Here is a 12,576-nt window from a genome sequence, read left to right on the forward strand (position 1 = left end):
CTATAGTCAACTAATAAGACCCAATAAAAAAATCACAAGGTGGGCACAAGGCAGGACAAAACTACAATCAATAAGATTACAAGTACAGCCACCCAAGTAATAAAGATTAAACAGGGATCAAATGAGAAAACAAGTCATGTAAGAAGTGTACATAGAATGAACAAGGAATTTGCAGAAAGGAAATGGTCTAAGGAGTTTCTGGTCCCCAGTTAAAGTTATTGATGTTAGTAATCACTGCTATTTATCTTTAGGGGAAGTATGTAAGTGTTGCACTTTTTCTTTTTCTTTTTTTTTTTAATGCTGACCTTCAGTGAATGTGTCTCAATTGTCTTTCATATTAACTCCTTGAGGGCCAGCCCTGTCTAGCTGTCTACAATATACATAACTGACTTAGATTTCTACAATATATACAATATTCCTCCATCTGAAGAAGTACCCCTAAATGCCATGAGGGGGGCAAGGGCCAAAGTCTGTACTGGCTACTTTTAGCTGAAGAGGGTAGTAGTTGTAATTGGCAGTCAGAGATATTCCAAAGAGGGTCTAAGGACCCTTGATAGGTGCCAGGCATTCTCATCTTGGGTAGGCATATAGCTTTGAGTCTGGAGGAGACAAAGCCAAAGAAACAGTTTAATAGGGTCAGGGAGGTTCTGCTGCCTGCCTCGCAAGCTCAAGGTTCCAAGTTCAATCCCCCATATTCACCCCCAAAAAAGAAACAGTTAAGAATACATGGGCCAGGACTGGGGATTTAGCTCAGTAACGCCCCCTGCCTTGCAAAGTGCAAGGTCCAGAGTTTGACCCCAGGTATCAAAAATTAAAACTAAAACAATTTTTTAAAAGAATACATGAGCCAAATAATAAGATCAGCAAGATATATATAAAAATAAGCATTTCCACCAGGAGGAACCAGTAATAGCTTCCCACAGTGAAAATGAGAAGGTCCAGGGGATTTCAGAATCTGACACAGCATTAATCTGTTATCTAATATCTTGAACGGCTATTGAAATATTAGCAGAAGGATCAGGAATGTACACACAATGTTCAACTTTTATAATTGCACAGGTACCCCCCTAAGCTGCAGTTAGAATGTCTAATGCCATCCGATTTTGGAAGATGGCTTGCCTATTTAATTTTACTTCTTCATTTAGGAAAGAGAGGCCAGTCATAGTGTCATTGAAGGCCTGCTGAGTAAAATTAGTTAAGGCTGAGATGTGCTGCATGACACCTTCTAACCCTGGGAAGGGGGTAAAGATAGAAACAACATGATCACACCAGTGAAATACACTTCTAGACCATCAGTGTCTTAGGTGGGGTGAGTTTGCAGGTTTGTCTATGTTTTTAACACTCCTGCCTTATAACCACAAAAATCCCAGAGTGCACCTCCCTATTTTTCTAGGGGTTATCCAGGGCTACAAATTGGTTCCACAAGACGCATGAGTGCCACTGGGGGCCTCCCATCTAATTCTAAGGTGATTAAACAGTTTGTTGTAGACCAGTCTTCAGCCTGTAAAGTTATTGTGTGTATACCCTACTCAGGGGATGTCCACCACAAGTATTTAGTAGAGTTAGGCCAATGAGAATACTGATTATTTTTGTTCCCAACATAATGGGGCCTTTCTACTATGGTGTCTTGTGGGGAGGTAATCATATATAATCATCCCATATTGCAAAACAGCCATCTTGATATTGATATTTTTTGTCCCTCATGATTGAACACTTACTTCTAATTAACAGCAGTCTTAAGCCTGTAGAAAGGTTTCAGTGGCATTCTTAGAAAAAAATCTGATTATGCCCAGGGTCATTAAGAATATAGTTTATAAACCACTCAGTTACCTTGTGATGGTGGGCTATTTTTTGTCTCGTCTGCATAGTCTTGTAGCTTATTTCAGTCATCTCCTTGAAGTAGGGATACCCACCAAGGAAATACTGATATACTTGGCAAGGGGACAGACCACATATCTAGCAAGACATTTGTTATAACTGATATGGGGGGATAGATGTAGCTATGTTTGATGTCAGATATGCCAAGTTCTTGTTTCTCGAAGTCAAATAATGAATTCTAAGGAACAAATTATGGAGGTTAGGAGTAGGTTAGGAATGCATTGGGGAATAAGAATAGCTCCTGGAAGACAGGAGGGGTCCTAAATGGGTTGGCAACAAGCCCACTTTTCAAAGTAAGTCTTATAGAGCAGAGTCATGAGGGATGGGTACAATGTGGGTAAAAGCTATAATCAACCAACAGGATTACAAGTATAGTAACTTAGGCAACATTGACCCAATTGTAACTAGAGTATATAGATGACATCATTAACCTTGGTTGATAATCTGTAGTTTTAGGCTTAAAACTTCATAGTTTTAGTAGTCTTAGTCTTAGTGGTCTTAGCTGTAGTGGGTGGGAGAGGATGACTCACCCCCAGGAAGATAATGGTCTATCTATACCAGAAAACCCAAAAGAGTAGTACCAGTAATCTCAAACTTCTATTCATCCTATAGGGAAGTATGCAAGTCTGGCCATTGTGACTTTGATCTTTCTCAGATTCACCACCAGCCACCAATTCGATGTTTTCTCATCCTCTGCATTGACTTTAAGGGCCCAACCCTGTCTGACTTCCTACAATATTTCTAACAGCTTTCTATATCAAAATGACTCTGTATATTCCTATGCCCACCTGAGAAAGGAACAGCACTGTCCTTTAGGTGGTGAGGTGATTGGTAAAAGAGCTAAGAGTAACATCTTAGATTACTTATCTGGAGGCTTCATTTTCTTTTTGAACAAGAATTTTAATCCTTCTATGGGTCCACAGGAGTATTTGGGTGTTGGCTCACTCTGTGCAGTGGCTTCTGGGTCCCAGGGCATGAGTCCCAAGTTGGTCCTAGGGAAGGAGACGATGAGGGAAGAGACTTTGCCAGTACTAAATCTCCAGGTTGGAATGTGGGACTTCCTCTCTCTCTCTTTGCTGAGCTTCTGTTAGCTGTTGAAGAGTCTGTTGGAATTTAACCAGTGAAATGACATCTTTTAGTAAGGCATCTGTTTCTCTATTGAAGAGAAAATCATTAGTGAAAAAAATGACATCCACAAAGCATTTCAAATGGACTGAAGCCTAGAAGTTGAGGTGTATTTCTTATTTTGATAAGAGCTAAAGGTAGTAAGTGGAGGCCACTGTAGGTGGGCATTCTGAGCCATTTTTTGAAGATGTCTCTTTAGGGTCTCATTCATCTTTTTTACCTTTACCGAGGATTGTGGTACAATGATGATAGAGAATGCCCAGTGCCGGACATACCCTTCATGACTATCACCTTAAAGGACGGCCCACTATCACTGTAAACTCTTAGAAGTCCAAATCTGGGGATGATTTCTGAGAACAAAACTTTTACTATCTCCTTTGCCTTTTTTGTTCTACAAGGAAAGGCTTCAACCTAGTTTGTGAAAGTTTCTACCCAGACCAGTAGGTATTGGAGTCCCTTACTCTTTCTTTGGGAAAATTGAGTAAAGTCAAGTTGCCAATCCTCTCCAGGGTATCTACCATGTCTCTGTATACCTGGAGCAGCTATGGTCCAGTTAAGAGCATTGTTTTGTTTTGTTTTGTTTTTGTGGGTTTTTTGGCAGAGCTCACACACCTTAACTATCTTTTTTATTGTCTAAGAAAGTCCCTTTCCTATTAATAACTTTGAGATCATCTGTTGTGTCTTGTCTCACCCCAAGTGAAAGGCTTGATGTAAAGACAATAATTTTCCACAGACTAGCACCAGAAAGGAACAATTTATCATCATCTGAATGCAACCATCCTAATGGAAGGAACTGACACTCATGAGAGAGAGCCCGCTCAATATCTGACTGAGAATATTTGGGTTGAGTATGATCAAAGGACCCTTCTCAGATCAAGAGGGCCTGAAGAAGGGCCCTTGAGCAGTCTCTTTTGCTGTTGCATCAGCCAGTCTATTACCTTGAGATACTTTGTCAACTCCTTTTTGGAGTCCTCTGTAGTGAATTACTGCCACTCTGGAGGGCATATAGACAGATGATAAAAATTCATCTATCTGGGCCAGGGATTTAGCTCAATGGCACTGCACATACCTCGCAAGTGCTAGGTCATGACTTCAATCCCCAAGTCAAAAAAAAAAATTCATCTATTTCCCTGCAGTGTTTTACAGGAGATACATTGGCTGTCAGATAATTTCTTTCTTTATGTATGGCTGCATGGGCATACAATACTAAGAAAGCATACTGTGTTGTTTTGTTTATTTGTTTGGTTGTTTGTTTTTTGAGACAGGGTCTCACTATGTAGTTGAGACTGCCCTGGAACTCACTATGTAGCCCAGGCTGGTCTCAAACTCCTTCCTCAGCCTCCCGAGTGCTGGGATTACAGGCATGCTCCACCATGCCTGGCTTTACTTTTGTTTTTTTGAGACAGAGTCTCACTATGCAGTTCATGATGGTTTTAAACTCACTATGTAGCCCTGGCTGGACTTGAACTCAAGAGGATCCTCCTGCCTCAGCCTCCAGAGTGCTGGAATTACAGGTGTACATCACATGCCTCATTTAGGAAAGCATACTTTGAATCAGACTTTAAGCAAACCCTGTGCTCTTAAATTGTCAAGAATAGACAATAATCCTTTTTTTAAATTTCAGGTCTTAGAGGATATTGTCTCTGGTGAGACAATTTTAGGTAATTTTGCTCAAGCCCCACAAGATCAATATCCTCTAAGACCTCAGGTTAATAAATGAAGCAGTAGCACCAGTTCACTCAACAGTACCGACCTGTATACTCTCCTATCTCAGACACTGGAAGACGATGGTTGGTTCTCAGTACTGGATTTAAAAGATGTCTTATTCCATATTCCTTTACATACAGATTCCCAGTTCCTCTTTGCCTTTGAAAATCCCCATGACCTGGCCACTCAGCTGACATGAACTGTGCTTCCCTCAAGGATGAAAGACAGTCCTCACCCTTCTGGGCAAGTGCTTTCTCATGAAAATACATTCCAAAACAGTGAGAGGTTCAGATATGGGGTTCTCCATCTGAAACAAGAGAGAAACAAACCAGCATCCCTGTGAGTCTCTGCCTGATTCATAAGCCCTCAAGGCGTCCTCAGGGTAACTCACTCCAGAGCAGGTGGCTGGCTGCCTTCTGGAGGAAACTGGAAAATCAGCCGAGAGAAGACCAGCCACTATCATCACCAGCTCATCAGCCCTATCTTCCTCGTGTTCTTGCTCCCACAGGTATTCCCAAAGCATAAATTATGGTTGATTTTAGCCCTAACGACCACGTTTAGAAAAGGAGATATTGCTAGAAAAAGCAATAACCAAGAGATCTGAACCACTACTTTCTACTGCTTTGAAAGAAAGGTAGGAAAATAAGCCAATGGTCCACTTACAGCATTTTTGCTTGCCGAAGAGATCACCTCTAGAGACTGGTAGGCTCAGAGGGAATCTGCCCCGGGCCCTACGGTAGAGAAGCCTCTAAGACATTCCTGTTGTCTAATCACCTAGGCAACCTACCTTGGCAGCATGACAAGTTCAAGGTCCATTTTAAATTCACTAAGTATCTGAAACTTGCAAGTTAAACTTATGCTCATCACCTAGCAGCCATAACTCACACGTTAGTAAAGGTACTTTTATTAGTTTCCTGCTTGTACATGAAGAGAAAAGTTGATGAAAATCTCTTTATTCTAGTTACTATATTAAAAAAACATACACAAATGTAAGTCACTAGTCCATGCAAGACAAGCATTTGTTGTAAGCTACTTCAGCTTGACTTTTTGGAGGGAGAGGTGGTCTAACTACAAAGTGGTTAATTCTAAAGTTAACTCTCAGTGGTGAGTTTCTAACTTACTAACCAACAGCTGAGGGATGAGGTCACCTGAGCGGGCTAGTGAAGGCAAAAGGGGTACAGATATTACTCACCTGGGCAGAGATGGACCGACAGCAAGCAAGAGGCCACCAGCCCTGAGCAAAGAGAAGTCAGAAAGCTTCGTAGGGCTTTTGAAGAGAGCCCAGCGTGTCTATCATACGCAGGGGTCAGAGCAAATATTTGTGACAGGGTCCATTCAGCGTTCAAGGCAGGTGTGTGGATGTTTTCAGGTGACTTGGCATTGAAAAGATCTTGTACTTTGTAGTTGTTATCTCTCTGTTGGGAACATCCCATCCTGTGTTCTGTGTTTCAGATAGCACATCTTCTGTTGTTGGATGGAGTCAGGCCTTGCATGGGCTGCCTGTTTTGTTGCAGGGTTTTGTTTTTGTTTTTTTGCACCTTGTCAAACTGTAGCTTGGAACTAAAGAGCATATTCATTAACCATTTCATGACCAAGTCAAACCTGACAAGAAGTCCAAATAAAACCTTATGCCACCTAAAAACCCCAAACTAATCATCACGTAGCATTTTACAAGTCCACAGGAAAAGTTTCAAAGTCCTCAAACTATTAGCCAAAGTATTATTTTCTTTCCTGCACATATAAATGATGAAAACCAGAACTTAAAAGGGGAGAGAAAGGGTTGGGATTCTCTCTTGAACTTATTAGAGACTCTCCTTTTTCTAATTTTACATGCCTCTATAAGGGAAATGTAAAGTGGCAGGGAAAGATCGAAATGAGACCAGGAAAAGGAAGTCTTTTCTTCTCACGCTCATGCTCACCATGAGTTACTGAGATAACTTGCTCCTGAGTCATCCTGGAAAGTTACCCTCTCACCAGAGGAAGATCAGAACAGAAAGGAAACTGAGGCATAACAGGCACAACATTTTCTCTAGAACATAGAGAAGGATTGAACTGGAATTTCAGTGAAACCTGTCCCCCAAGTCATATGAATGGCCACCAACTTCATTTTTTAAGATGGCTGGCTACACTTTTTTCCCCTCATGATAAATTTGTCATAACCAGGTAACAGGACTTGCCCCTAGAGGTAGTTGCTAATAACTGAAATATTAAGGTCTTGCCGAGGTTCTGATCGTTCAAACCTGTACTACTGATTATTAAGCAGGACAGACTGAGTTTTTTGCTGCAAATACCTTGAAGGAGGAAGTGATTTTAAAATCCACAGAGAACAGCCAGACGTGATGGTGCATGCCTATTATCCCTGAATTTGGGAGGCTGAGGCAGGAGCATCTCTGAGAGTTCAAGGCCTGCCTGAGCTACACAGTGAGCTCCAGACATGTCTGGATTACAAAGTGAGACACAGTCTCAAAGAACAACAACAAAAACACCACCCGAACACAGGTAGCTTGGCAGGTGTATGTTGTGTTCTGTGTCACCTCTCTTCATTCTGATGTTTGGTAAAGACTTTAGTTTATGTGAAACTGCAAGCAAAATCTGTTCTTCCCAATTCCATAGGATGGGCAGGACGCTCCCAACAGTGCCGAAGCATCAATGCACTGTGTGACCACGTCGGGCTGTGTGGATGTCTTCAGGGTGACATGAAACAGGGTTCATGCTTCTTGGGCGTGTTTCTTTAGAGGGCTTGACGTGTGTGTATACAATTGGCTTTGTTGGTGTTACCTGGCTGTGACTTCACTGAAATCTGCACAATTCAGTTTCAGCTCTGGATTACTTCAGTTGACCTTTGTGAAGGTCTTAGCAGTGTAAAGTAGGTGTTCAACTTGTTCAGACTTTCTAGGATTTTTAGGGTTTCTTTTCACTCCTACAGTAAAATTTAGCGGAAGAAAAGAGGTGTGTGTGTTAATGCTAAGCAGGTTGGTTTGGGTTTGGCTTCTTACATTTAGGTTTTTTTGAACATTGAGATGAGTTTGAGAATGGAGCTTTCAATTCTAAAATGCTCACTAAAGGGCCGGGGATTTAGCTCAGTGGTTTTGCCGCCTGCCTCTCAAGGAGGAGGGCCCAAGTTTGATCCCCAGTACCAAAAAGAAAAATACTCATTAAAAGCCTCTCACTTGAACCCAAACCAAAGTACACTCTTCGCCTCTTTTCTGAAAGTTCAGGAAGAAAATAGTACCAGTTCAAACTTCTCATAACAAGGGAGGAACATTTGCTTGCCTTGCAATACTAAGATGACTCAAGGCTTTTTTAAAAAAAACGGGATTTTTAAAAATTGGATGGTGTCGTATTAAGGAGTGAGCCACTTTTTATGAGCACCCTAAGGTTTTATAGCTCTTAATATAAACTTAATATTTGATGTTTCTTCCTTTTGGGAAAACTCCCATGTACTCTTGCCACCATTAGCAGTGAGGTAGGTGGCTCTCTGCAGCCTCCAAGCGTACGACAAGGGTCCAGCCCTCACATCCTCCCAAGGTGTTTTGAAATGTTTTTTTTTTTTTTTTGCACATTTTGGCTGCAGTATTGGTGGCAATATGGATCATCTCCACTTCTGTATTTATTTATTACTAGCCCTCAACCAGGGTCTTCTGTTTCCCTTCCACCTGTCTTGGCCTGTAGGATGTACTGTATGTAGTCATGGACTTTGTATTAATATATTGGAAATCTAAAAATCTGTTTTGTACTTTTTATACTGTTGGATACTTATAATCAAAACTTTTACTAGGATATTGAATAAATTTAGTCTTATTAAAAAAAAAAAAGAATGGCCACTGACCTATTGTCTTATCTGGTGGATGAGGTCCTGTGATTTATTAATAGCCCTGTACATTTCTTAAATGTAAACTAGATTTCATAAAAAAGACCCATTTTACTCGCTTCTCAGCCTTTCCACTAAGATCAAATGTAAAAAGACCCATTCTACAGCACTTTTCTGAGTGCACTTGTAGTTACTTTTAAAGTCTCCTAGGTGGCATTCTACACTACCTTTTTCCCTAGCACTGTTGTCTAACAAAACAAGGACTGCAACTGCAGCAACTAAGTCCAGACGCAACATGCACAAAATGAGAATAAAATGTAATTTTTTTAAAATTTAATTTTATTGAGTTTATTGGTACATTTTAGGGATACAGTACAGTTACATTCATTGTTGGGATCTTGTACCTCTACATGACAGGCCTTGATTCTCATTTTTTCCCCTTACCTCTGCCCTCCCTTCTCCCCCTCCTCCCCTCCCCATCTACAAACACTTTATTTTCATCTTTTCATTCTCTCACACTTTTTTCTTTTCCCTTTTTGTTCTTCCCCTACATATCACACCTTCCCTACACCTTTAGCTCTTTTCTTCAAATTTCTAAATGTCAGTAATCTTATTAGAATCTTATGCATTGTTGCAGAATATTCACACCAGGGAAACTATTTGGTCTTTACACATGTGTGACTTATTTATTTCACTTAGGAGTATATGTAATTTTAATAAAGGATGATTCATAAGAGAAACAAGCAATTGGCAAAAACTTGAAACATACAACCTAAAATTTAAGACAATTTTGAAGCAAAAGCCAAAATCTATTAAATGGAGGCCAGAATTTATGAAACAAAAACAAATCTAAAAAGGCAAGAATCAGAATCTATGAAACAAAAAGAATCTATGAAGCAAAAGCAAACTCTTACCTCCACCCAGTGATTTCAGTGGAAACTCTAGATGATATAGGACACTAAGTAATTCAATTAAGCAAAATTATCCAAACAAGGGAAATATAACTCCCAACCTACTAGAACAAATTCATGTTCTCTAAAATCAAAGAATGAATTCCAGGAACAATGGAGCTTAAGAGTAAGGAATATTTATTGAGGGAAAAACCACTCCTGCCTGAGAGGGAGAGGAGGGGACACCCAAAAATTGGGTTGCACAGGACCCCATTTCCCAGAGGTTTTATGGAGTAAAACCACAAGGTAAGATGGGTAAAAAAGAGGGACAAAATTACAGTCAACTAATAAGATCCAAGTGCAAGGAACCAAGTTCAATCCCCGGTACAGAAAAAAAAAAAAAAAACTACTAAGACCCAGTGGAAAATCACAAGATGGGTATAAGGTGGGACAAAACCATAATCAAACAATAAGATTACAGGTGCAATCACCCAGGTAATATTGAATTAAGTGGGGATCAAATGGGAAAACAAGTCATATAACAAGTGTACATAAAATGAACAAGGAATTTCTGGAACAGGCTAGGGAGTTTCTGATTCCCACCTAGGGTGATTGATGTCTATTTAAATTTCAATCACTGCTCTTTATCTCTAGGGAAAGTATGTAGTGTAGTACTTTTTCTTTTTTGTAATACCGACTCTCAGTGAATGTCTGGATTGTCATTTGTACTGACTCCTGGAGGGCTGGCCCTATCTAATTGCCTACAAGATATCTCATTGACTTGGCTGTCTACAATAATATCTGGACCACTCCAATGAGAGATCCTGTTGGTAACCTCGCCAAATCTAATGGCCAGTACTTACTTCTTAGAAGTACTAAATGGAGGTGGGGGGCACTAGCCATAGTGGCACATGCTTGTGATCTCAGCATTTGAGAGGCTGAGGCAGGATAGTTGCTCTTGAGTTCAAGGCCAGTTTGAACTACATAGCAAGACACTGTCTCCACTGAAAGCCTTCAGGAAGTCACACTCTCCTGGCTTCCCTCTGACAGTGTCAGCAGGTCCCCTTCCTAGCTTCTCCTCCTCCGACCAGTGTGCCTGTATCCCCACCTTCTTCTATCTGAATGCATTCATTCTCCCATCTCTGCCCTAAAAAATCCATCCTCCCTATACTTCTTCATCTACCTCACCACTAGGTCCAAATCTTACATTCCACCAAGGTTTCTCTCTTTCCCTCATTCTACACGTGAAAGCATGCCCCCACAGCTCCACCTTCAAATCACTTCTACCTGTAGCACCCTGATCCCAGTCCCACTGTCGCGCACCTGGACTACTCCTCACTTGCCACCTGGATTCCATCTTACTTTCTACAAACGGTTCTCTTCATAACAAAGGGTAACTATAAAACCTAAATCAGATTATGCAGCCACTGCCCCATACTGTCCAGTGGCTTCCTCTGACACCAATGACAGCACTTAAACTCTCACCCGGACCAGCATCTCTGCAACGGCTCTTCTGTTCCTCACCAAGTCCCAGACACCCAGTCACCTTTGCTGTATCCACAGCCGCCCAAGTTCACTTCTCAAGGCCTCTGCACTTGCTCTCCCTTTGCTAGAACTGTCTTCCTCTCAATTCTTATTTCCTGAATGTCATGACCTCCCTGAGCACTCTCAGCATCTGTTCCCTTACTTGTATATCTATTGATTACTATCTACCTCGCCCAACAGAATTCCCAGCATGTTGAACAACACCTGGCATGAAGTGAGAACTCAACAAATCTGTATGGTATGAAAGAAAGAAAAGAAGAGAAGTAAGAGAGAAAGAAACAACAGGCAGGCAAGCAAAAAGCCTGAGAAAAATAGCTCTGGTCATAGCCAGCTTAAATTGCCAGTGCTTCCCCTCTGCATGTTTCAACAACCATGTGGATTGTATAGCACAATTACAAGCACAGAAATAGTTTGACAGGCCTGACTGCAAGTGCCAGCTTGACTCCTTTCAGCTTTGTAATCTTAGGCAAGTTATTTAATCTCTCTGAATCACATACTTTCACTAAACAAATACTGAGCACCTACTTTGTGACAGGGACGCTGTGCAAGGATGATGGTAAGGATTTTATAAGGTAATGTGTGAAAAGCCCCTAGCATAAGGCCTATCTCATAACAGAATAGTCGGTAATGTATCATCTGTGCCATTCTAAAGTTTTGCCATGATAGATTTTCATTGTCTGTTTATAATCATTTGTATTTGCAATTTAGATTTCCTCACGCATTATTTTAAGACTGGGGATTTTTTTCCCCAAGTACTGGGGTTTGAACCCAGGGTCTCATGCAAACCAGGCAAGTGTTCTACTGCTGAACTATAGTCCCCCCATTTTTCTTTTTTTTTCTTTCTTTTGTATGTGTAGAGATGGGGATTACTGGAGATTGAAACCAGGGCCTTTGCACTGAGCTATAAACCCAGGCTTTTTGCCCTAAAATTTTTTTTTTTAATTTTGAAACAGGTTCTTGTGGTTAGAGAACATGGTCAGTATTATTCTGGATTTGGGGAATTTGGTATTTCCCTCAAAGACTAATATTTGACCTTTATTCATAAATTTTTTATTGGCATTAAAACGAGTATGCTGTCTATAAGATGCAAAGTTCAATAAATATCACTTAAACACTAACTCCAAGAGGGTGAAGGCTTTCTGTTAACTGCTGATATATTTATTGCTAATATCTTCCTGGTATGCCACGACCACTCCAGTGGAGTCTGCGTGACAATGCCGGTCACCTGGCAGAAACCAGACCCGAGGTATCGTCCCCACGGGGTTAAGCCTCCTGGAAGTCCTTGGCACACACCGCATGCGAAATCAGCCGTGAAGAGAATAGCTGGCATCTCTGCCTGCAGTTTGGGGACATTGGGTTCATTTATAGTTCTGTTCTATTTTGTCTTTATTACTATTTGTTCATTATCTGTAGAATTGTATTCTGGGCCCAGGAAAGGTCAGGAACAATTAGATGTTCCTAGAGATGGGGAGGTGTTGGGGCACAAGAGGACGGGCGGCCAAAGTGCTGACCCTGAGCCCCGGACTGTGAAGTCCTGAAGGTGATCCTGAAGGTGACATGCTGAAGCCAGTCCTTTGTTTTACAAACTTCCCCTTCTGACTGCGTATAGGTGTGGTCTTA

At 41.1% G+C, this 12,576-nt stretch overlaps 1 long non-coding RNA gene across 1 annotated transcript; it reads right to left on the minus strand.

The window, feature by feature from the left end:
- Positions 1-1,214: 1,214 nt before the first annotated feature.
- On the minus strand, positions 1,215-5,427 carry LOC104849370. The gene is made up of 3 exons (XR_776738.1): positions 5,374-5,427; positions 4,757-5,017; positions 1,215-2,981 (listed from the first exon to the last, which is right to left on the minus strand). It is a non-coding gene; the product is annotated as an uncharacterized LOC104849370 (long non-coding RNA).
- Between the last annotated feature and the right edge of the window lie 7,149 nt (positions 5,428-12,576).

The sequence above is a fragment of the Fukomys damarensis genome, unplaced genomic scaffold (genome assembly GCF_012274545.1).
Source record: "Fukomys damarensis isolate Sample0158 unplaced genomic scaffold, DMR_v1.0_HiC HiC_scaffold_13, whole genome shotgun sequence".
NCBI lineage: Eukaryota > Metazoa > Chordata > Mammalia > Rodentia > Bathyergidae > Fukomys > Fukomys damarensis.